Source organism: Tamandua tetradactyla, chromosome 14, assembly GCF_023851605.1.
Source record: "Tamandua tetradactyla isolate mTamTet1 chromosome 14, mTamTet1.pri, whole genome shotgun sequence".
NCBI lineage: Eukaryota > Metazoa > Chordata > Mammalia > Pilosa > Myrmecophagidae > Tamandua > Tamandua tetradactyla.
Window position 1 is genome coordinate 9,069,096 of NC_135340.1, and position 27,719 is coordinate 9,096,814.

The window sequence follows — 27,719 nt, forward strand, 5'->3', positions numbered from 1 at the left end:
AAAATAGCCGAATTGTATTACCAATGTATGAAGCAACCTCACTTTCAAAATGAATTGAGTCTAAAACTAAAGGCATGATTCCTAGCCCATGCACTTTCCAAACACACACACAAAAAGACCAACAAATAAAACAAACAAACAAGCAAAAAATTCAACAAATGGTGCTGCAATAATAGAATACTCACATGGAAAAAGAATGAAATGTGACCCCACCACATAGCATACAAAAAACAAAAGAAAAACTAAAGGCAAAACATTTTGCGTAAGCACTGTACTCTAATTGATAAACTTTTATCTAACAGAGTATGGATTAACTAATTCTGATATTTCTATCATTGTATGCTAGAATTGAGCAGTTAGTGAATGCTTATCAAATGGTGGGAGCCAAGTTTTTCTCTCTGTTGAAATGAGTGTTCAGGTAAGGAATTGGAATGATGCATGTGGTGTAGATTAGAGTTGGATACGGATAATTACATTTGGAAATATTTATAGATATATAGAAATACACAAGTTAATATGCAAACATATTACCTTGCTCTATCAGGTGAGGGCCTGGTAGTAAGGACACTCCAGTAGCAGTGAGCATACCTAATGCCCCGATTTTAATTTCTAATTTTATTCTCCAATGAAAGGATACAGATCTCCTGGAAAAATGTCTAGTTTTAGAAATTAGGCAGGCTGTATACTAGATGAGCATCTTATAGTGCCGGAAAGTAAGAAATTTCTAAAACAAAACAAAACACAAGGATAGGGGACTGTCAAAAGGATAAAAATGCTAACTGAAAGAGCTCCAGTGCCCAAAGATGGAATTGTAGCTTGAATTATTCCAGCTTTGGGCACTGGGAGCTCTTTGAATTATTTTGTGTTAGGTTACTCATGAGTCCATATTGATATAAATGTAAGTTTGAATAAATGAATAGTTGGGATGAAGACACAAATCTTCCATGCAGATGTACAGATGAATTTCAAACAATTTTTTTATTCTACTTCTACCAATTTTATTCTACTTTATTCTACCTAACTTCCCACCCCTGACATGTGGGCTACACATAGTGACCTCTTTCTGAAGTACACAGTTTGTTAAGGGGGGAGGAGTAATTTTGAAACAAAATCTAATGCACACTATATCAGGTGATCAAAGTCAACAGCTTTAGTGATAAGTCACATTGATTGTATTTGTCCCTGATGTGATGTGATGAAAATGACACTTTACCTCTGTAGTCTTCTCCAGACTAAAATAGCTCGATGCCATGCTCCTATGGCAAGAACATTCGGCAAATTTCAAAAGAAGTAATCCTCAAAATAGTCAAACTCCTCCAAAGCAAAGTAAGTCTGACAAACCATCACAGCCAAGAAAGTTCTAGAAGATACGATAACTAAATGCAATGTGGTCTCCTGGATGAGATCCTATAACAGAATAAAAACATTAGCTAAACGCTAAGGAAATTTGAATAAACTATTTGCTTCAGTTAATAAAAATGTCAATACTGGTTAAAAATATTAGTTATCAATTCTTAATAATAAGGGAAACTTGGTGTGGGGCTTGTAAGAAAACTGTAACAGCTTCACAATTTTTATGTAATGCTAAACTGCTCTAAAATATCAAATAAGAAAAAAGTAGCAATGGGGTTATGAATAGGGGAAGGTCCAGGGGCAGTAATGGATCACCATAATCATTTCAGTTTTATTGCTATGAAAACATGTTCATATAATACTTTGATAAAAATAGAAACGATTACTAAAAAGGAAGTCTACAAAAGTAGACCCAATCATCTTAAAGTTTGTATTTTGAAAACACTAGCAGTTCTAGATTCCAAAAGTGATGACCACATACAGATCCATTCTTCATTTTGAAAATCTTACTTATATTACTCAGAGCTAAACTGCATAGAGGTCCACAATAATCAGATAACATATATTTCATTTTTTCCATTTTATCCTGGTCATAATATGGTTTTAGAATTACAAGGCTGTCAGTATAGAAGCCCAGTCATGGTTCTATTTTGATTGCTTAAAATATCTGCTCTGGAAAACTGTTATACAAAATCTACGGCTGGTTGTATTCCCAGATCATGTAAAACAGTTTAGAATATTGTTAATGCTACTTTGCACAAAATTTTGACAGATTTCACTGCTCTGTGTTTGAATTTAATGAAATATTAATGCCTTTGTGGTAATCTGGGTATTCTTTTATATTTAACTTCTTTTTAATATATGAAATGGTTTGCTATTGCATTGTACTGCTTTTTGTTTGATTGTTTGCTTGTTTCCCTGGCTATTAAAAATGACATTTCCTTCAAGTCAACATTTCAAGTCAACATTTCTCACAAAATGTTAATATGGCATTATTAAATACTACCTGAAGTTAAGTGGTTCAGTTTAGTCATATTTTCAAGGAAACACATTTTTAAAAAATAATATTTTATAAACTACATTTTCCTTTTCTCTATAAATCATTTAAATACTGTTAGAGCTGTTATAACCTAGAAATTGGGCTATCTATAAGAGTCACTTCACTGTGTATTTATCAGACATTCTTGTCACTTCTTCAGTGATATTTATAACACATTTTGCTGTTGTGAAGTCATCAATATGGGTAATACTTCTTCCCACCTATATAATATTTAATACTATTTTTATTGAGGAATAACAATTTTCTGGAAAAAAATTCATCGATTTAGAAAAATCTATAAAATCTAATTCAGAGATGAATACTACTCCCATATTTTCTTAGTCTCTCATATGTATCAGACACATTACCAAGTCCTTATAGAAGTCACCACCTATAAGGCAATCACTATGGTCACTCAAAGATTTAGGATCATCTTTACTAATCCTTTCCTGAAGTTCTTAGGAGTTGAATCAAGCATTAAGCACTATATAGCAAATTACTTTATCAATCGCATATTGGCACAATATGGTCAAGAGTGAAATCATATCTTAGGGCCATGATATATTAGTATTTGAAATTCATGGGTTTGAATTTCATAAACCAAAACAACACAAACATTGGATATATGAAAGGAAAGATCTTTGCTTTGTTCATCAGCACACTTCACTTGTTCATCAGTGGTCTCACCTCCCTGGGCTCTTATCAAATATTTGGTGCAGTCCAGGAAATGAAATATCTGCCTTCTGTCATCATCTTCTCATGCCCACAGCTGAAATCCAATTAAATGACTCAGGTAAGTCATTCTGAAAACTTGAAAAAAAACTCAACATTGTTTTTGTTGTTGTTGTTTGTTTGTTTTCCCAGCACAGAGAGTATAAAATGTTATATATGATTCAAACATTCAGTACAGAGAGTATAATAATAATTCAGTACAGAGAGAATTATATATAATTCAAACATCCAAGAGGCATCTTGGATGCCTCAAAGATACCTTAAACTCAACTAGTCTGTGGTCGGCAGAATAATGCTCCCATGTCCTAATCTCCAGTAGCTGTGAATATATTCCCTTACATGATAAAGGTATTTTGCGCATGTGATTAAGGAATGGGTGTGAGATTATCCTGGATTATCCAGGTAGGAACAATCTAGTTATACAAATACATAAAAGCAGAGAACTATTACTGCCTGTGGTCAGAAGGAGATGTGAATAAGGAGGAATGGTCAGAGAGATGGAAAGTTGCTGGTTTAGGAGATGGAGGAAGTGAACCACCAGTCTAAGAATGCAGTTAACCTTAGAAGCTCTAGGATCTAATTGTCCTCTGGAAGGAAATAGATCCTTCACTAGAGCTTCCCATAAAGAATGAAATCCCTGCCAAGACCTTCTTAATTTTAGGTCAGTGTGATCCGTATCAGACTTCTAACCTGTGTAAGATAATAAATTTGTGTAGTTTTAAGTTATAAAATTTGTGGATTTGTGGGAATTTATTAAAGCAGCAATAGAAAATGAATTCATGGTCCAAAATGGAAATCATGGATTTATACTCAAACCATGTCTCCTTTTTCACTGTTCATCTTTTTAAATTGATATTTATTTCCTCTACTTTATTGTAAATGTCATGAAGACAGAACCAGTTTGCTACCATTTCCCCCCAATTTTGAACTTGGGTAAGTCACATATCTTCTAGACATTATTTGCCTGATCTTTGCTATAGGATTATTAATAATACCTTCTTTACCAGCATGAGCCTGAATACACATGTCTATTAAAGACTGTTTTAAATATAAGGTGTTTGTTGACATGTTGTGTGAAGGTTGAAAGATGGGGGAGAGCGTGGTAGAAAGAGAATAATCCCACAGCAATGTGGGCCAGTAGAACGGGGGTGACAAGGCATGGAAGAGAGGGGAAAGATGGCTGTGTGTGCTTTCCGAGGCTGGATTCTGCCACTCTGGTTCAGAGGCTGGCCTGGACTTGGTAGAATGGGAGGGTTTTTCAGACTGTAAAATGGGCATCTCAGGAGAAGCTGGAATGGACTACTGGCAACGATCAAGATTCTTCCCTAACACCGGAGTTCCATGTAGAATCTTGGAATGTTGGGGCAAATCTGGGGGAGGAGATTGGATATCTGACTCATCTGGCAGGACAGGGAACCAGAATTTAATTAAACCGAATTAAAAAAAAATAAGTAATATCTATAGGATACTTGGCGAATCTGTTACAATCTAACATCTTAAAGCATATGGACATTTCATATTCCCCTCAATTGAAGGATCACTGCAAAATGGTTACAGCGTCACAGTAACTTGTATGTCTTTAAATTGTGGCTGTGGTGAAATTATATTCTAATGATTTAAATTTCTTCAAAAGATATGACTAAAATATATCTGAGAATCCAATGATATAAAATAGCTGTGGAGGACTACCACATGGGATAAGTAGCTAAGATCTGGGAATTTGAATTGGCAGGACACCAGAGTCAATTAAATTTGTAAAAGTAGGTGATAATTGTGAGTAAGATCAAACACTTTTCAATGTGAGAGAATGAATAGATGGCAATTAATTGTAGTAGCTGTCTCCCATTCTCATCTGATTGTGGAAGCTAGAATATGGGTTAACTGGATCCATTGAACTTCTTGGAGAACATTTAATAAAGTTTAAATCAGGTTCTTAGATGGATGGAGGGCATAAATAAATAAGAATCCCAGATTGTTTAAATCTTGTATAGAGAAGTATTTATAGTCTCCAAAAATTTTTTTTTTTTAATTGCTGAATTGAGGAGATAAGTTATGGAATATATGCCTTAACTATGTTGCCTCTGATTACTATGAAATGCAGGGAAAATATCTATAAATATTTCAAAGATTAATAAATCTTAAAAGATTTCTTTAAAATAGAAACTAAAACCTACCATATGTTACTCATCATCTATTTTCTTTTATTGTGAAAATAACAGAAATAAAGAGGGATAGCCAAATTAGTAGTTAACTAAAATTCTTTAGTGATGTACTTGAAACCATCTTGAAAACCATCTTGAAACCATTGCTTCCATTTTAAATAAATGAAAGAGATACTTACATAAATTAAAATTTTGATTCATATAAGTATCTCTTTCATTTATTTAAAATGGAAGCAATATTTATAATCTACATAAAATCTGAAAGATTTATGAAAGAAGAAAATCCTCTCAATGGTAGTACACCAGCAAAGGTAGCAGTATTAGCCTAAAATAATGTCTTCTTTCAAATTGATGTTCATGAATTCATGCTTCACAGTTCCCGTTGTTTCCAGGATATCTATTTCTAGTTGATTACCTCCTATCAAAAACTGTTTTGCAATAATTCCCATAAGATCTAACCCCCCATGAACTTCAAATGTAGTTTTTGTTCTTGAATGTTGCCCTTTAAATAAGTTGTTTAATTCATCCTCTTCATACCAATGAGAAACTTATTCTGCTAAGGATTTTTTACCATTCTGAATATAAAATCCCAAGGAATTTCTCTAAACGAGATGTATGGATAATCATGTGAATAAGTGAGCTAAATAGCCAGTGGTCTCTTGTGATGACCTGGATTCACGTCCTTACAATGTTCACCTTAAATCTGGGCACACAGAGAACTGACAGGAAGCCCTCAAATAGGGTCTGTTCTCAGGTTGCCTCTGTGCGACGGATTGCATCGTGAACCCTAATTTGGACATATTCTTGGCCTCGGTCCAAATTTTGTTGGGTGCAACCCATTATAAATAGGATCTCTTGAAGATGTTGTTTAGGTGTGACCGAACTGAATCAGTTTGGGCTTTAATCCACACTACTGAAGTCCTTTATAAACAAAATAAAATTCAGACATAGATAAAGAAAGTCACAGGAAGAGATTGGAAGTCAATGGAACCCAGAAGAGAAAAAGAGAATATGCCATTGAGATTGCCATGGGACAGAAAAGCTGAGCACCAAGCTTACCCCTCAACACCACAGTCTTTGTTTAGAAATCGTGGCCTTGCTGACACCTCAATTTTCATCTTCTCCTAGTCTCAAAACTGTGAGCCAACAAATTTAACCATCAGACAGTCTTTATGTCAGCAGCTGGAAAACTAAGACACCTTGTAAAATATTAAATCAAGAAAGAGTGGAGGAAAAGAGGTTTAGTTCAAGTTGAAAACCAATGGTCTAGCCTTAGAGGAGGCATGAACCTGATTACTGTATGGTATTTTTCATTCAAATCATCCTAGAGCCATTTCCAGGAGCTCATATCTGAGTACTAAGGTGAGGATTCAAAAATAAATGTGTGAATATAAACTAAAAATGTTTTGTAATCTTGTTACTACAATCACCAAGAAACTTTGAGAAGGCTGATTGTCATGCTTATTGGGGATCACAATTTATCAGTGATGCAAGACAACAATAAATTGACCTGCCACATGATGAAAAAAATATTACCTTGTAGAAGAACTTAATAAATCAATTTTCCTGGACACTTGCCTTCCAGCTGGGAAGATATTATTATACTCAGTTGTAAAATGGTGGCAAAAAATGAGTTAGCTATACTTCTAAATAAGTATTATAAATTATCCTGTAAATACCAAGTGAGTGATGCTGGAGTTTGATGACTGAACAGAGGTGAGATTACTGATGATATTTCAAAAGGATATATCCAAGTAAGGATGAAAATATGCTCACACTGAGGGGGCACATTAAGTACAATGGTGCATAGATTATTTCTGCTAATTAAGAGCCAGATGCCATCTAGGTACTTCTGCCAATCCAAACTTTCTTAAAAATTTCCTCCATCATTAATCTCTTAATCTCTTTACTCATTTTCCTGGTCTTTAATTAAATTATACCTTTTTTTATTTTCTAGATTTCATAAGCAGGCAACTGCTTTAATATGCATTTATACAATTGAGATCCTAATCAGTTTCCTTACAAAGTTTCAATGATGCTTGAAATCAGCTTCCTGATCATTCCATGGATCTGTTCTAGCCTTGCATCCTCAGTCACAGTTCAGAAGATGCTTTTGCACTCTGCCATGGGCATCCTGCCACTCTTCAGTACTCTAAATCCAAGCAATGTGACATTAAATAATATCAAAAGGACATATGGCTGTTTCAAATTATCTTCAATAGGGTATAACTCTAAATATCATGCTTTAGTGAAATCCACTTGATGAAAAATAAATTGAATGGACATAAAACATTAATTCATGGATTAGATGCTAAATGTTTCTACTTATGCATGTAATCCTGCTATTTTAAGACCTTTAGCTTCAGAATTTTTCACTGGGAATTCTAATTCAGAAAATGTTCTAACTTCTCCCAAAACCCACTTTAAGCCTTAGGCTGTATAATAATGAAGTAAATTATGACTCTTATGTGTAATTATGCCCAATTTTTTTGCATGAGACATTTCATTTTGTAAAGCAATTTTCTTAGTATAATTCTGTGAAATGCACTTTGAGTACTACACCTAATTCAACAAGAAATCAAAGATGTTTTACATCGTAAAATGCTTTAAACTTTTAAAATGTGATGTAAATAAATGTCTGTGTATATTTGTGAGTTTATTTCCTGACATCACCATTTTCTATCATAGTCCAATTACTTTGCACATGCTTTTATCTTTTTTCTCCCCTCAGATCTCCAGTCCTCTCTCCCTCACTCAATTATCACATTTTTTATTTTACCAAAAACACTCATTTTGTCATAACTAATATTATGGCCTTCCAACCTGAGCTCTGGTCCTTCCAGAAGGACTAACCAGACCCTTTCATTTTTTTTCTTGACTCCAAAGTAATGAAAAATCAACCAAGTATATTGCCTTGGCATCATCTATGCCTAAAATATTCTATGACTGGCATTAAACAGACTCACACTCTATTCTATACAATGAAAGAAAAACCAAGAAACAAAGGGAAAGGAAAAAATGGTTTTGTGGGTTGTTCTGAATTATCATCACTCTTTGGAGGGAAAAACTGTTGTAACAGGAAACATTCATGCTAAAATTTGTTTTCTTTTTAAAATTATATTAACATGCCCATCTCTATTGAAAATAAAATGTCCTTTGTTCAGGGTCACCTTGAAAATGATGAGTCACTTGTCACATATCTAATAGTATTTACAAAAACATTCATAAAAGTTTTTGTTGTAAAATAGCAGCAGAAGTTCCCTGAAGCAAATCCATCTCTCCCTCTAACATGCTGGAAATATTTTTCAAGCCATTAGATGATGATGGAGATGGTCATGACTAAGAAGATGATGATAAAATGGTAGTTGATAGTTCTTGAACACTCATTACTTCTCAAATATTCTACTTAGTGACATAAGCTTAAATAACTCATTTCTTTCTCAAAATTTCCCTGTGAAATGGGCAATTAGATTATCTCCATTTTGTAGAATAAAAATATGACAGGCATCCTAGAAAGTTTTGAAAAGCCTCAAGAATGAAAAATGCAAAAAAATTTAAAAATAAAGGTACCAGATCAGGGTCCATCAGTCAAACTCCTCAAAATCAAAAATAGAAATCTTAAAAGCATCAAAGGTCCAGGAGAAGACATATTATTATATAAAGTAAAACAACGATAAAAAAAATTGTGGCTGACTTGTCGTAAGACGCAATGAAGGCCAAAGGACAATGGAAAGACATCTTTAAAGCGTGGAAATTAGGAGAAATAACTATCAATGTACAATATTATTTCAGTGAAAACATTATGCAAATATGAAGACAAACAATATTTTCAGAGAGACAAAGACTGAGAGATTCAATCTCCAGTACACCTACCCTACAAGAAAAACTAAAAGTTTTTCAGTCTGAAGGAAGTTATTCCATATAGAAATTTGGATTTGCAGGAAGGAATAAAAAGTAAATAATTAGGTAATTATAAAATGGCATTTAAAGATGAGCATATGCACAAATACTCAGGAGGATGTCTATCTGCATACATATGTCTATATGTATAGATTAGGTCACTGGTGACTATGCTAAGGAAAAGTCATAACAATATATCATAGAATTATGGCTGCATATGGATATGCATGAGAAGCTAAATAAAACTCTTGTAAGGTTCTTCGAGTATTGATAACATAGTCTAATGGTATTATTTGAAGATAGAATGTGAAAAGTTGAAAAGCATACTGGAATCCCCAGAGCAGTTTCTTCAATAATTCAACAATGTTTAACTAAAATTTATAGAAGCAATAAAATGAAATAGCAAAAAATATGTATTTGATTCAACAACAACAACAAAAAAAACAGGAAAGGAGAAACAGGGGAACAAAGAACATGTTTATCAATGCTAATGTTAAGTATAAACAAATTAAGCAATTCCATTAAATCAGATTGTCAAATTGGATTTTAAAAAAGAAGCAAAAAGCAACTAACATGCTATCTGGAAGAAACACACTCTAAGTTAAAGAGCCAGACAACTTAAAAATGAACAGTGGAAACTATGTACTACGCAAACGCTAAACATAAGGAAACCATATTAATATGGCTATATTAATATTAATATAATTAATTATATATTAATATGGCTATATTAATATTAGGAAAAGTAGTCTGATAGGCAAAGAACTATTAGAGATATTTTGTGATGATAGATGAGTGCTTTTTATCAAAAAGATGTAATAAATCTTAAATACATAACTTCAAAATCAGAAAGTTCAAAAAATATAGGAAGACATAGAAACCATAGTCATAACCGATCATTTCAAAAGAAATAACCTATAGTTACCACACTCAAGAAGTTGTTGGAAATTGAAATTAACCTCCTGGAGTCCATATAATAAAACACTTCAAGGGAATCTTGTTAGACCATTGAAGAAAACTTCTACAGAGTTTCATATTCTACAGGCATTTTCATATTCTGCCAAATCTCCTGTATTCATCTATGCAGCAACTCATAGTTCCAAATTACTGGTGATAGCAAACAACTTGATTTACTCAGAGTTTAAAGACATATGAAAATAAAAATGAGCCCTACTAACATAACACTACAATCTGGGAAGAAAATGAATCCTGCTGACATAAATTAAAAATGGAATAGCTATATTGTGTTAAATCTGGAAGAAATAGCAAGATACCAAGAGCTTGCACAAAATTCCTCAGTCCTCAAGCAGTGTAGAGGTTTTCTGAAAGGTGCCACAGTACTGCACATCCCATCCAATGACCAAGATGATGGGCTCTAGGGTCACATGAGGACATCTATAATGAACCTATGTTTTCCTTTGCCAATTAAGTCTCCTCTCCACCATGGAGTACAGGTGAAATAGTGTTCAATGAGGAAGTCTGCTTATGCCCCATCATTATAATTATCTAGACTAAACTTTATATCCAGAGAAGAGTATTAGAAATGAGACAGGGCATAATGAGAGCACGGTTAGTTCTGACTCGTAGCATGCAAATTTAGTGACTTTACTATGAGTACCTCTCACCTCTTGAACAATAAAATACAAGCATAAAGCTGTCCACAAAGTAGAAGATAAAACAAAGTTAGTAAAAAGAACAAAAAAAGGATTAGATTTTATAAATCAAATGAAAATTGTGTTATAACTCAATCTGTCCTCCCTTACCCACATATTTCTTAAATGAACATTGGCTTGAATATAATATAACCTCTCCCTTCCCAAAAAAATGAATTAGATCTACAAAGAATGCAGCATGGGCTTTATGCACTTTTTTTTTCCAATGGTAGTAGCACAATTAGGAGACATTTGACAAATATCTGCTCTGTGCCAAAGACTGCACTGTACTGTGTGTGCACAGTAATATATAACTTTATGAAGAGTCTTCTATGCTTCTATGTGACACGAGTTTATATTTTCAATGTGGAAAATCGATAGTCCTGGAAGACTTTCACCAAAATAATCAACATTGTTACATTTAGATGACTATTGATAGAGGATAGAGGAATGTATATCCATGCTGTAATATCCACATAACTCAAAATCAGATGTAGTCTATGTCAGTGACTCCAGAAAAACAGAAATATTTGGGAAAAGGGAAAACATAGAAATGTATTCAGCATAAGAAAATTTTCATGCATTAAGTTTACTTTCCAGAAGCCTGTAATCTCCAGATGGTTCCTCGGCCAGATAAGTCCTGAAACCCAGAGAGGTCAGCCTCTCCAAGAACGTCGGCTAGTTCCATCCCCCATCCTATATGGTGGACACTGCTTTTTAACATGACAATGTTAGAATGGGCATAACACAAATATCACTAAAGGTTGGAGAACAATCGAAGAAGGAGGAGCTATAACGAGAAGATAGAATTTAACAAATGAGTATGGCTGCTGAATCATTATATTGCTATTTATTTTAGTTTCCAATATCTTTGGGGAAGGAAAAACCTTAAATTGAGGATCTGCAACCCAGACCAAATTTTGAAATCTATTCTATAATTACTTGTTAAAATGTACTTGGATATTTACTGATTTTTTTGAATATATGTTATATTTCACAGTAAAAATAAATGTTAAAAATGTATTCAGCATATAGTATGGGTTATGTTCTTTCCAAATAATTCTTAGAACACACTATTAGTTAAAGGTTATTGCCATTGTATTGATAAGGAATTGATGTACAAGGATGTTATTTGTCTTGTTCAAGACAACACAAGTTGTCAGTGAAAAAAACAGGAGTTAAAACTAACATTAATAAGTTTCCCAAACCATTATAGTCTGGAATAATGAAATGTATGCATGAAATAAATTGAATTTATCACTTGATTTTAGTGGCAGTATTAGGAAGAGGCAAAACAGAAAGGTAATTTGTAGTTATTGTGCCATTTGCCAAGATAGAAAATGAGGGAAGAAGGGTATATTTTAGGATCAAGGAGTCAAGTTTGTGTATAGTAAGTTTGAGATGTTCACAGAGTTTAAAAGTAAGATGTCTAAAATGGTTGGAAATATAGGTATGACATTTAGGAAAAATGGTATTAGAATTTTTATAAGGCAGGGTTATATCATCTCTTTTTGCATGTCTTACATTAATATAGTTTGACACATGAGTGATATTGAATTCATAGTGAGAACATTCATAGACAGAAAGTAAAGTATAATAGGTTTAAGATCCAGGTCAGGGAATTCAAAAGAGGGTTTAGGTTGGTCAAAATAAAAAGGAAAATGTAGTGCCTCAAAACAGAAATTAAAGAATATTAAAGAATTTTTCAAACTTGTCAAACATTGCAGAAAGAATAAGTGGATGAGATTTTAGAAGAGAACATTTAATTGATTTAACATTAACAATTAATGAGAGTATCCAGATGATTTTAAATATAAAATCATAGTGTTCCAGGATTCTGAGGCTATAGGTAATAAAGTGAGTTGATCTTGTTGACAGAAAAGAAGAAGTCATCACCAAAGGAGGAGAAGTTATGAATGGTGAAGCTAATGTAAGTCATCAAGCCAAAGAAACTATTTTGAAATGATTGTGGTGTGGCTGTAACTGCACTTGTATTGTGAAGAATGCTTGCATGTTGGAGTATGTAGGATCCTTGAGACTCGTGCCGAGTTTCTTGTGACTGAAATGGATTATTTCTGGAGAAAATTATTCACTCTTGGAGAAAACTGTGATTAAACTGCATTTTTAAGTCATGAGACAACAAAGATGTTTATTTGAATCCAATATTGCTGTTTCAAACTAATATAAATGTAGCTTCAAATATTACATGGATTTTGAAACTTAACAGTTTGTACAAAGGTTATGTGATATTAAATGGGGAAAACAATAACTTGAAAAAAATGCAGCTTTGGAAGAAAGTTGGCAATCCAGGAATACTTTCTTGACTGTCATTCTCTGTGTCAACCACATCTTCTCTAGGAGGTGCTCAGAGTTTTCTCAACTTTGCCATTTCTTAAAGGGTCACCTGTTATTGACTTGGCTGCTCTGAACAGAGAAGGAATGAAGTGTTTTCTTAGGTCTATTATCCACTCCTATGTTTCTCAACATTGTTTCTTCATTTTCTCCTCCCACAAGGAACATTTGAAAAATATTTTATCTAATCACTCCCAAAACAGTTAATACCACAGATAAAATTATATGTATATATTTATATACCATAAGAATATCTGTGTTTTTTATATAAAACTCATGAGTTTTGCCCTCTCCCACTAACACATTTTTGTACCCTTGGGGGGCAATATTGTCATGTTGACAAGGCATAATCTACCTCATTCAAAGCAAGCAACTGGTGCATTAAGAAGGATATAAAAAAGTTCATCAATGCTTGCAGCAGTTTTGTTTCTAAAGGGGCCAGGTATCTTTAGGATCTTTTAGACGTCTTGAATATAGAGTATCCTAAACAAACTAAGAGAACGAACTTTAACATATGTTATGGTTGACTTGTGACCCTCTCCCGGCAAAGATATGTTGAAGTCCCAGGCCAAAGTATCCAGAAACAGGGTCTTTACAGATATAATTAGTTAGGTTAAGATGAGGTCATACTGGAGAAGGGGGGGCCTTAATCCAGTATGAATGCTGTCCTTATTAGAAAGGAAGAAGAGATGCATAGGTAGGAAGACTATATGAAGAAGGAGGTAGAGATGGCATCTACAAGCCAAGGAACTCTAAATATTACTGGCAAATGTGAGAATCTTAAAAAAGCAATGAAAGATTTTTGCTACAGGTTTCAGAGGGAGCATGACCCTGTAGCCATGATTTCAGATTTCTATCATTTAGGACTGTGAAACAATATATTTTTTGCTATTTTATTTTAACCAGTTTGTGGTAATTTGAAGTAGCAGCCCTAGAAAACTAATATGACATAGTTTTCCCAATTGAAAATGCATATATTACATACTAAATCTGGTGCATGACCATGAAATGCAAAGTGCTGTAAAATATAATCATACTTGCAAAAGTTTAAACACATAATTATAGCACTTTTCATAAACATGAGAAATATCAGGTAAGAGAAGCAAAATTTGCATTCAAAAATAGTATAAACACTGAAGAGTGTAATAGTGTTAGAGAGTGTAATAGTCTCCTCAGGCAAACTGTTGTCTAATGTGTGAAAGAGTCACCCATATCAGGCTAATGGGGATCAGGTTCAAAGGTACACACAACTCCAACAATTTAGCTGACATAAGGGACAATTGGCAGGCTAACACATGTCCAAGGTCATTGCAGATTCTGGATCATAAGTTACCAAAAGTGAAGAGAAGCAGGCACAAAATCTGTTGCATGCAGAAGAGAAGTTGACAATGTCAGAGAAGAGCAGAAAGTAGTGAGTAATTCAATGAGGTAAGTTGGGTCACCTCCAGATTCTTTTTTAAAGGAGGATGACACAAATATGGGGAAACTAGTGGAAGAGATCCATAAGCTGATACCCAAGCATATCCCATTTGCTGGGATGACAGCATGTGTCTAAGAACTAAATACACCAGAAGAGTAAGAGAGCATAGACATGTGGCATTAGCAACAACATATTGAACACTTGTACAGGCTAAAGACCCTTGTTTTATGCTTCCTAGAATATACCTCTCAATAGGCACATTGATAGATCACCTGAAAGGCAGATAGTTGGTTGTGGACATAACCTAAAAAAAAAAAAAAAAAAAGACTTTTCTGGGAGACCTAAATTGCAACTCTTTTTTAATATTATGTCATATCAACCCCAAACTCTGGATAGCTTCTTTTTGTTTTCTCTGAAATTGCTCCCAAATTAAACAAAATAGTTGGAACAGAAACAAGGAACATTATTGAAATATAACACCATATCAATTTTAAGTGGACTCTATGATTTCCTTAAATCAATAACTTCCTTAATTTCACTGTTATCCCAAATATAAACCCACAGTCAGAAACCAGTTTTTAGTAGTCCATGCATCCTGTATTTCATGGGTCATTTTTTATTGTTAATAATTTTCCTACTTCTAATAAACCTTCTTTTCCAATATGCTATAAGCCTGTTGAAGCCAGGGGAGACGTCTCTAATGCATCACTACATCTTCAGCACCTAGGACAGAGCTGATGAGATCCATCATTGTCTTTGGAATGACAGTGTGTGAAGGAACAGAAGAGAGAGAGAGAGGTGGTGGGGGTGAGGAAGAGAGAGTGAGGGGAAAGGTGGGCAGGAGAGAGAAAACAAAGAAGGAAAGAAAGAAGTCCTTTCCCCAGTGTACATAACGTTATTTCTTTCTCAGAACTGGCAATTTAGGGGATGTTCCTTAATTGATAATTTTACATAAATACTCATATTAAATATGTATCACAGTTTATTTATTTATTTATTTATTTATTTAATATGGGCAGGCACTGGGAATGACAGGCGAGAACTCTGCCTGCTGAGCCACCGTGGCCCACCCTCACAATTTATTTTTATACATTCTAAATATCTACTAAGAATTCTACACTACAGAGGATGATTTTGTTTCATCATATTAGTGCATAGAAAGCAAGCAGGCTAAAGTATTTACTTAAGAACTAAAGAAAACATTTGACCAGATGCTATTTTTCCCTCTCAAATCTTAAGAAATGTCTCTAAGTATGTAATGCCTTAATAAACATGAGAAGCTTCCCAAGTGGTATTTAATTACATCGCAAAGTAATTGTTCAGAATAAATACCTAGTGGAGAAATAGCTCTTGGATAATAACATTCCTCAGAATTATAAATATAATCCCGTCGAATAAGGCACTTTCAGAATTTTAGTTAAACTGTCTAATAAAATGTTAGTGTCTAGAGCATCCACTGCATGAAGGAAGCTTACTTCAACCAGCTGTTGGAGGATCTTTCATGCTTGGCTTCTCAGAGGCCCTAACCTACCCCTAGTCCACTTCCAATGACCACCACCATGGCCAGTGGGCTCCGGTGGGTGCTTGCTTCCTCACCCGCCTGAACTGCAGTCTTGGCATCCTTCTTTGGAACTTGGCGTGATTTCACCGCACAAAAATTTTCTAACAGATGCTCTAGTATAGTAAAAAAAAAGCATTCAATGATACTCTAATTTTTGTATTATATGGATTAAATTAAGTATCTGTGGCCAAACTTCGACACACTAGACACCATTGTCTACTTTGAGAAATGGATTCAAAGTTCTAAAGACCAAATTTAGAAATGCATTTTGGGGAAGAAAACCTGTTTATCAATTGAGTTATATCCAGTTTCCTAAAATATGTTTTTTCACACTTTGCTTGTGGCAGAGTAGTTAAACCCAGGCATGCTATTGCTGCTTCAAAGAAGACTCTTAACTGTTTCAGTGATTTTTTTGGCAAGGCTTTGCAAATTTCTAAGCCAGTTTGAAATGTTTCAAACAAGTATACATATCTATGCTTAGGCGGACTTAACTTAGATCCCTTAAACTTGTTTTCAGACCATTTCTTCTGCTCAAATTCAGAGTACAGTTAGTGAGAAGGGAAATTTCTGACCTGTTCAGGGCAAAACACTTCTAGGTGCTCTCTCCCTTGCCACTCAGTCAAATCCCTATGGAATGTCCAGTGCTTTAACAGCTGCATAACCAGGCAGGTTTTAAGAAAAGTGTTCTTAGCATAACCAATTTTTTTCTGAAACTCTGCCATTCCTTTACCTCTTGCTTTTGTGGGTCTATTTGATAAAACCCACTCTCCAAAAGCAAACAGGTAATCTATCTCACATATAGTTTGTTTGGAGTAGGGACTTAAAAAATTAATGTGCTGATTTGCCCTTCTGTTTGGGAAACATGAAGTAGTTTTCAGCTATGCTATACAGAAATAGATAATACTCTGGAAGCTTTTGTTCAAGCATTTCTTACTTAAATAAAATAATATTATAGCTCAGAAAGATGTTTCAATTTGAATATAAAATTAATATCATATGTCTCTTCTATATTTTCAATTGTAAAACAGTAGTCAATATTCTTGATGAAGTTATTATGGGAAAAGCTAATTTTTCTTTAAACTAAATGTTTTAAGTAAGAAAAATATGTCTAAACCAGGAGATTAGACTACCACTATGCTTATGCAATATCCATAATATTTTATTCTATATGTCCATTTCACTTTTTCACATATAATTAATAGAAATATGATATAGAAATTCTGATAGTCTTTGTTAAAATTGTATATATTATCTTATAAATGCAATATTAGAAGTAGTTCATATTAAAAGTAGAATATATGTGCTTAGCCTTAGTTTAATATATTTGGAACAATGGTTCTGAATAACAATTTTTCTCTGATGTCTCCTATCAGGAAAGAGGAAATTGGTTGTAGATGCTTGAATGTGTCACTCTCACAATTTCCTGCCCCCCCCCCCCCCCCCCCCCCCCGTATTACATCAACCTGATGGTCTCTGGAGGCAAAGCGGTAAAAGTGAAAAAACCTTAACTGGGTAACACACTGGCTTGGTCACTAGCCATTTGTGCAACTTGACAAATTATTTAAACTTTCTAAACTTTAATTTCTCTATCTACAACATAATTACGGTGGTTTGAAACTGAATGTACCCCAGGAAAACATGTTCTTAAAATCCGTTCCAGGGTGCACAGGTGGTTCAGTGGTAGAATGCTCGCCTTCCATGCAGGAGACCCAGGTTCAATTCCCAGACCATGCACCAAAAAAGAAAAAAAAAGAAAAAGAAAAAAATGACCCATTCCTATGGGTGTGAATCTATTTATTGAAAGAAGGACCTTTAGATGAGGTTACTTCAGTTAAGATGTGGCCCAGAATGGTCTTAATCCTCTTACCACAGTCCTTATAAACCGAATGTAAAGAGAGAGAGAGAGAGAGAGCGCGCCATGGAAGGGAGAAACTGAAATAAACAAAACTTAGAAAAGAAGGGAGAGACCTGCAGATACAACCATCTGTCTTACCATGTGTCAGAGGAACAAAGAATCACAGGCAGCTGGTATTCAGGAAGAAAGTATTGTCTTGATGCCTTCATCTGGACATTTTTTCTCAGCCTCAAAACTCTAAGCTTGTTAAGCTAATAAATTCCCATTGTTTAACCCTTACCCATTTAGAAGTCTAGAAAACTGAGACAATAACTTAATGATCTGTTATAGAGTGACTGAGAGGCAGCATTGAAACAGCCAGTACCAATAAGGACTTAAGTTGATTAATATGTGATATATACTAGCCTCCCATTCTCACTGAATTCTTTAGCTCATTCATTGGCTTTATAGTATAATGCTTTATTAACAGTAAACTGCAAGCCAAGGAGTTCCAAGTATGTGTGTTCATTAAATTAAAAACATATACACTCTATTCTAAATAGCCACAGGAAATTTCCTCTTTTTGCTCTGGTCTCTGCCCAAATATTCACCTTCTACTCCTCGTTGTCTTTTTTTTTCTTTCCCTTAGAGAAGCAACACTATTGTAACCTTCAATCACTTCATCAAATGAAGAAAATTATTTTATTTTTAGCATCTACACATTTTGTAATATTAATGATGTTTAGGTGCATCAGATATTTGGATGAGAAACTGATGAAGTGTGACTCATTTTATATTGGATCTTGAAGCATTTGAGATGAGCAAGAATTGAACCTTGGGGTCTCTACAGTCAACATTTACGTACAGTATCTTAAAGTTACACCTAATAGGTTGGTGATAATATAGAGCAATTTGTGTACTGGAAAACCAGGTGGTAAAAAGCAATGCAAAATTGCATATATTTATCAAGGCAAAAAGGATAAGCTCATATAGTCTACATTTTAAATTAAGTATTTGAGTATATATTAATGCTGTTCAGATGCAAGGCATTCTAAATTATGCAATGTGAACTGGAAAGGATTTCTAATCTATTTGAATTTTAGAAATGCAAAAGTGTCATATTTGACAAAGGCTCATTGAAGTGAATTTGGCCCCACGCAGAACCCAGTCTGGTCTCTTAGTCTAGTCAAGTCCATTAGGCACTGTACTGATGGCAGCAGCGGTTGAAAGAAGAGTAGGCAATCCTTTCTCAGTCAATAACCCTGTCTGGTCTGACCCAGCCAATGCCTAGCTGAAGAGTCATCTATTCTGAAACTCATCACACCTGTATCTGGAAATAAGCTAGAAATTATCTTCATAGAAATGTTTCCAATTTAGGTCAAAATAGACAGGGATGGCTTGGCAGCCTTTATTCCTGTCTCCATGAATGGGCTCCATTTGTAGCCTTTTGTTTTATATGAAAATGCAATGTTTAAGGAATATTTTCAACGAAAACCAACGGCAAAGTAAATATACAGGTGAAAGAATGGATGATTATATGCAAAGTTTAAGTAAAAAGAATTAAATATCTAGAATATATTAATAACAACTACAAAACAAAATTAAAAATAAGATCCTTTAAAAATGAATAACAAAATATATACAGAAAAGCAAACCCCAAAATCCATAGAACACATAAAGGGATTGTTTTGTTTTGTTTTGTTTTACAATTCATGAAGTTAAAAAGTATGGAATTTCTGTTTTTAATAATATTCAGATTCCTGGCTTCTCTTCTCACCTTTTCACCTTTATCTCACTTGTCTTATCACTAGATACCACAGTCTCTCTCTATATATATGTATTTTTTCCTATCTCTGGTCTACACTTTTTATGTATGCTACAAGTAGAGATGTGTCCCTACAGATTTGCTCCAATATGAAGAATACAAAAACCTGCCAAAGTGTTTTTCCTTAATCTCAACAGCTACTATTCCACACTCAGTCCTTTATCATGCATGGTTATAACATTGCTCATTAGAAAATACAGGTGGAGCATATTGAGAAGCTCAGACTAGAGATGTTTATTTGAAATCATCAACACAGAAGTGGAGCCATGCGTTTGAAGATTAGGCATGGCAGCCAGCCGAGGTGTTGATAATCTAAAACCATGTCTGTTCTGTGAAGTATAAATAAATACTGGAATAAACAGGGGAGGTTCCAGGACTTGTGGCATCTGAATATTGATAATTTTGGTTGCTCACTTTAACAAAAACAAAGCAAAATCACATATGCAAATGAATATTTATTTAGAATGAGGAAAAGGATAAATAAAATATTGAATAAAAGGCTCCCAACTATCACAAACTTGAAAAAAATCCAGGAAAGCAAATTTTCAGAAAGTTAACTACCTGACATATCATTCCAATACTTTTTTTTCCTGAAAGACTAGAAAGCATAACTTTTAGTCACTTCACATATTCTTATTAAGGGAATTTCTGGTTTTACTGTGCCTTGAAGAAAACCAATCTTCTGTTCATAACATTTTACATGTGATTATTGGAAGAATTTTCCAAAGACTACCTTCTGGCTTTGCACATTTCAAGCTTTATATAATTCATATATTTTGAAACAGGTATCAGAGAACATTTTTATATGTCAATAGGCTCTCTGGTTTTGTACTTCTTATCATGACATCTGGTACTTTGGCAAAGGGAGAGGCAGGAGTATTCATGGAAGCCATCCCTAGACCTGGATGGCCTACAAGTACCATAGAGTAAAGTAGCTATGGGCCACTTAAATATATCTCACTGAAGCCAAAAGTCAACCTTCCTTTAGCCACATCCCAGAAAGCCATGACAATGCCACCCAGAAGAAATGGAATTATGAATAAGGGGAATTTGGAGTGTAGACATACAGTGGTTTTAAAATTTTGCAATAAAAATATATTACTTTCCCAGTCACTCAACAATGTTAATACATTGCTAATGCATCTCCTGATCCTTATTAGTTTCATGTTATATCTTCTTTTGATTAAATACAAAATATAATGTGCTTAGTGCTGGCTTGGGAAACAACGTCTGTGATAATGAAAAATTTAATTGGCAGAAACTTTAATGTATACTTAGACAATTTGAGGTCGCTAGTGAGTTTAATGATTGTAACATCAGTGAAAACTTAAGGATGGGGCCATATATACAGTACAAGAGGAGTAAATAGAATTTGGTGAGAGAGAAATTTCAAATCCAGAGGAAGATATGATTTTGAAGACTATTTCCATTATTTTTTCCTTGGGCTCAGTGTTTTTGAATGTGAAAAATTTGAACATATATAATTACTATTGGAAGGAAGACAAGAAGGTGTAGAGATTTAAAGATAAAAAATTAACTCATAATCAAGTTTAATGAGAAAGCAAGAAATGTTAAGATGGAGAATACAAGAAAAATAATCAGTTTATTCTCAAAAGAAGAAATAATTCCAATAAAATAGGGAAAAAGGGAAGAAAGAATAAGGTTTATTGTGCTAATTGAAATTGTTACATATCCCAGAAAAGCCATTTTTACTTATCCTGATCCAATCTTGTGGGGCGGCCATGTTCTGTTAATCTTAATTTAGTATTGTGGGGTGGGATCTCATGATTAGGTTGTTTCCATGAAGATGTAACACACCCAGCTGCAGGTGTGCCATTTTGATTAGATTGCTTCCATGGAAATGTGACCTTTTGATTAGATGGAGACAAGACTCTGCCTAGTCAAGGTGGGTCTTGATTAGTTTGCTAGAGTCCATTAAAAGGAGAAACGTTTTGGAGAAAGCAAAGAGCTGACATAGAGGCAGACATTTGGAGTTGCTTGGAGTGCTGACAGAGATGCTTGGATAGTCAATACAGAAAAAGCTTACACATGGACATTTGGAGATGCAGAAAGAAAATGTCCCTGGGGAAGCTGTTTGAAACCATAAACCAAAGGACAAGGAGATGCCAGCCATTTTAATTTGAGAAAATTGTAAATTCACATGCAATTATAAAAATTAATATAAGGGGGTGTAATGGTAGTTCAGTGGTAGAATTCTCCTATGTGGGAGTCCCAGGTTCGATTCCTAGCCCAAACACTTCCCCAAACAAACAAGCAAAGAAAGAAAGAAAAAACAAACAAAATTCAACAAATGGTGCTGCAATAATGGGATACTCATGGAAAAAGAATGAAATGTGACCTCTGCCATACAGCATACAAAAAAGATTTACTATAGATGTTTCATGTACATTTTACCCAAATTCTCCAAAGATGACACATAGCAAAACTTTGCTAAAACATCACAACCAGTATAACAAAAGTCCAAATACAAAACAATTCCATCAAATCAAGGATTTCTCCTGTTTCTGTTTCATAGCTACACTCATCTCTCTCCTTGCCACCTTTCCAGCAAGTTTGTAGTAGGACTTCATATTGACAAAAGTGATTCTTCCCCCTTACTCTTTCTTTCTCCAAATCCTTTTAGCAGTTCTGGGGCCTGTGCCTTTCCATATAAATTTTAGAATAAGTTTGCTTAGTTCTGTGAAAATTCTTACTTATATTTGTTTAGGAATTTCATGAAACCTATAGATCAATTTGGGGAGAATTGACATCTTAACTCTGTTGAGTGTTCTAATCCAGGAGTACAGTATGTCTTTCCAATTATTTAGATGTCTAATTTTAGGTTTTGTAATTTTTCAGTATGTAAATGTTTTGTTATGTTTATACTAACATTTCATTTTCTTTAAAGAAGCCATAAATTATATTTTTAATTTTAGTTTCCATATGTTCTTTGTTAACATAAAAATATGATTAAGTTTATGTTAGTTGGACTTTTATTCTGTGATCTTACTAAACTCACTTCTTAGTTCTAGGACCTTTTTAACAGCATACATTTTGTTTCTTTTTCTAGAATAACTGAAGTGGTTAGAACATCCATTACTATGTTGAATGAAAGTTATGAAAGTGAATGTTTTTGCATTTTTCCTGATATTAGAGTAAAAGCATTCATTTTTTTTCACTATAAGCATGAAATTAGTTGCTGAAAGTTTTTTAGATGCATCTTATCAAGTTTAGGTAATTCTCCTCTAGTCCTAGCTTTTTGAGGATTTTTATCATGAATTGGTGTTGCATTTTGTCGAATGCCACTTGTTTGTCAAGTGAGGTAATTTTTCTCATTTACCAGACTGATGTGGTTGATTGCATTGATTTATTTTCAAATATTGAACCAGCTTGCATAATTGGAATAAGTCCTGTTTTGTCATGGTATATAACACTTTGCATCCGCTGCTGGATTCTGTTTGTTAATAGTTTTAAATGGTTTTTGCACCTAAATTCATGAAAGAAATTAATCTGTAATTTCACTTTTTGTTCTGTCTTTCCTTTTCTTGGTGTCAGGGTAATATTGGCTTCATAAAATGAATTGCAAAGTGTTTCCTCCTGTTCAGTCTTCTGCTACAGATTTGCTAAAATTGTTTTACTTCTTCAAATGCTCATAGTGTTTTGCATTGAAGCAATATGGGCGTGGTGAGTTTTTAAATTACAAATTAAATTTATGCAATAATCATGGGACAATTCTGTTTATCTTTTTCATCTCAGTTGAGTTTTGGTATTTTTGCAATTTTTGAGGCCTTATTCCATACCTTCTAATATGCTGGACTTTTGAGATTTAGATTGCTGATAATATTCCCCAGAAAATCTATAATAATGTTTCCTATTTCATTCTTTCTATTGATTATTCATGACCTCTTTATTTCCGTCAGCTTGCTGGTGATTTTTCAGTTCATTGATTTTTTTCAAAGAACCAGATGTTTGTTTATTTTCTCTATTTTATTTTTATTTCTAATTTAATTATTTCTGCTCAGATCTTTATTATTTCTTTTCTCCTGCTTGTTTGAGGGCATCTTTTTTCTTTACTAGAGAGATTTTGGGTTTACAGAACAATTATATATGCCATGTACCACCCCACTACCAACACCTTGGATGGGTGTGTAACATTGTTACAATTGATGATAGAACATTTTTATAATTATTAGCTGAAGTGCATGGTTTAACTTAGTGTTCATTGCTTATGCAGCATAGTAAAATGGATTTTTTTTTGCCTTTTTAAATGCAAATTTTATTGAGAAATAGTCACATACCATATAATCAAAGTATACAATCAATAGCTCACAGTATCATCAACAGTTGTCCAATCATCATGCAGTCAATTTTAGGATGTTTTCATTACATCAAAAAGAAAAATAACAAATAGATATAAAAAGAAACATAAGACACCCTATTGTTGACTGCTAGTATTGGTGTGGTGCAATTGATATCATTGATGAAAGAATATTAAGATATTGCTGTTAACAATAGTCTGTAGTTTACAATAGGTATATTTTTGCCCTACATCACTCTATTATTAGCTTTTTGTAGAGGTGTTGTGTATTTGTTCTGGTTCATGAAAGGCCTTATATTTGTAGAGTAAATCACAAACGGTGTCCACCACAAGGTTTGCTATATTCTACGCTCCCTTATTTTCATCTCCATCTTTCCTTCTGGTGACATACGTGACTCTAACCAGCCCTTTCACCCACATTCACAGACAGTTCAGCAATGTCACTTTTAATCTCAATAATGCTCTCCCATCACCTCTATCAGTTTCCAAATGTTTAAGTTAAACCTAGTTAAATGTTCATTGCATGTTAGGAAACTGCTCCCCGTTGTCTAGCCTCATTCTATTCCTTGGTAACCTATCTTCTAAACATTTTGACTGTGAGTTTACATATTACAATTAGTTCATTTTAATGAAATCATAAATATTTATCCTTTCGTGTCTGACTGATCTCAGTCAGCCTTATGTCCTCAAAGTTTATCCATGTCATTGTGAGATTCAGGATTTCAGTGCTTCTTATTGTGGAATAATATTCTATCATATCTTTACACCACATTTTATTTAAAAATTCATCGATTGATAAACAGTTGGATGGTTTCCATATTTTGGCAATTGTGAATAGTGCTGCTATGAAATTTCATGGGCAGATCTTTGTCTGCATCCCTACTTTCAGATCTTCTGGGTATATACTGAGTAATGGAATTGCCAGGTCATAATGTGGCTTTATATTTAGCTTTTTGAGAAGCCCCCAAACCATCTTCCACAGTGGCTGCACCATTTTGTATTTCAACCAGCAGTGAATGTGTTCCTATTTCTCCACATCCTCTCTAACACTTGTGGTTTCCTATTTATTAGCAGCCATTCTTATGGATGTGAGATAATATCTTATTGTGGTTTTGATTGTATACCTCTAATAGGTAGTGAAGATGAGCATATTTCCATGCGTTTTTTAGTGATTTGCATTTATTCATGGGAATAATGTCTAGTCATATCTTTTGTCCATTTTATAATTTTTTATTGTGGCATTGTAGGATTTCTTTATATATTCTAGATATCAAACCCTTATCAGATATGTGGTTTCTAAATACTTTCTCCCATTGAGTTAGCTGCCTTTTCACCCTTTTGACAAAGTCCTTTGAAGCACAGAAGCATTCAATGTTGAAGAGATCTGTTTTTTTCTTTTGTTGTTTGGGCTTTGGGGATAAGGTCTAAGATACTACCTCCAGTCGCTAGGTCTGGAACCAGTCGAGCATGAGTCTTGTGCAGCAGTACACAGAGCATGTCGTGGCTGTGAAGGCCATTGTATGGGCCCCACACCAGCATGGCCTGCTGGCACACAGCAGCATAGCCGACTGCTGCATCCACTCCAGAACATGGTTCCAGGGAAGTGCCTGCAGTGGATTGACACCAGCTTCCAACTGTGCAACCTGGCCTAGTCCAAGCACGCCAATGAGATAAGAATGCATGGCTACTCACAGAACCAGATCTTGGTCCAGGAATACCTGTTCTGACCCAGCTGGCAATCTGACTGGGCACCCATACCACATCCTCTAGTTGAACATGTCCCCTTATTGGAGAGGCCATTGTGAAGTATGCTGGACACAAGACACTGAAGTTCTGGAATGTCTTTAGCAAAACCCACTCAACAAAGGAATCTGTGTCTGTCCTCAAACTCCTCACCAGGATATGGTAAAGCTGGACACACCATGCTAGGACCATGCTGGGCATCAAGCCTGGAGACCCATCATCCTCTCTGCCCCCATCAGTGTGCCTGGACCCCTCCCAAGCACACACACAGAGGCTGGCTGCCCAGTGTGGGAGCTTGGCCTGGAGCAACCTGAAGATTCCAGTTAAATGCTTGATTGTGAACAACAACAAAAAAATGTTTTGAAGACGTTTCTCTATATTTTCTTCTAAGAGTTTTATGGTATTGGCTCTTTTATTTAGGTCTCTGACACATTTTGAGTTAATTTTTGTGTAGGGTGTGAGTTAGGAGTTCTCTTGCCTTCTTTTGGTTATGGATATCCAATTCTTCCAACACCATTTATTGAAGACACTATTCTGTTCCAGTGAGTGGATTTGGGAGACTTGTCAAAAATTAATTGACTGTAGAGATGAGGGTCTATTTATGAACTCTCAACTTGATTCCCTTGATCAGTATATCTGTCTTTATGCAAGTATCATGCTGTTTTGACCATTGTGGTTTTATAATAAGCTTTAAAGTTAGGAAGTGTAAGTCCTCCCAATTCTTCTTCATTTTTGAGAAGTTTTTGGCTATTCAAGACCCCTTTCCTTCCAAATAAATTTGATAACTAGTTTTTCTAACTCTACAAAATAGAATTGATTGCTATTGTACTAAACCTGTAGATCAATTTGGTTAGAATTTGCATCATAATGACAGTTAGCCTTCCTATCCATTAACATGGAACGTCTTTCCAGTTATTTAGATCTTCTTTGATTTCTTTGAGCAATGTTTTGTAGTTTTCTGTATACAGATACTTTACAACCTTGGTTATAGTTACCTCTAGATACTTGATTATTTTAGATGCTATTGCGAGTGGAATTTTTTTCATTAATCCCTCCTCAGATAGCTTATTACTTGTGTATAAAAATACTAATGATTTTTGCATATTGTTCTTGCATCCTGTCATTTTGATGAACTCATTTATTAGCTCAATTAGCTTTGTCACAGTTTTTTTTTTCTCCAGGATTTTCTAAATATAGGATCAAGTCATTTACAAATATAATATGATTTTATTTCTTCCTTTCCAGTTTGGATTTCTTTTCCTTGCCAAATTGTTAGCTAGAACTCCTATCACAATGTTGAATAACTGCAGTGACAGTGGGCACCAATACCTGACTCCTGATCTTAGAGGGAAAGCTTTTAGTCTCTCACCCCTAAGTACAATGTCTGCTGTGGGTTTTCATATATGCCTTTTATCATGGTGAGGAAGTTTCCTTTGATTCCTACCTTTTTGAAATGTTTTTATCAATAAAGTATGCTGAATTTTGTCAGATGCCTTTTCTGCATCAATTGAGTGATCATGTGATTTTCCCTTCAGTTTGTTAATGTGGTATATTACACTAATTGATTTTCTTCTGTTGAACCCCCTTGCACACTTGGGATAAAACCCACTTGGTTATGGTTGCACAATTTTTTCAATGTGCCATTGGCAAGCATTTTGATAAGATTCTTTTAATCTTTATCCATTAGCAAGATTGATCTGTAGTTTGTTTTTCTTGTGGTATTTTTATCAGGATTCTGCATTAGGGTGATTTTGGCTTCATAGAATAAGTTAAGTAGTGTTCCATCTTCTTCAATTTTTTGGAAGTGTTTGAGCAGAGATGTTTTAAT

At 34.3% G+C, this 27,719-nt stretch overlaps 1 long non-coding RNA gene across 1 annotated transcript in view; it reads left to right on the forward strand.

The window, feature by feature from the left end:
- Positions 1-27,719, forward strand: part of LOC143654795 (uncharacterized) — a 57,246-nt gene that overhangs the window by 25,055 nt on the left and 4,472 nt on the right. Inside the window, exon 2 of the long non-coding RNA XR_013161962.1 lies at positions 12,717-12,768. This is a non-coding gene — a long non-coding RNA (uncharacterized LOC143654795). The remainder of the gene's footprint in view (positions 1-12,716; positions 12,769-27,719) is intronic.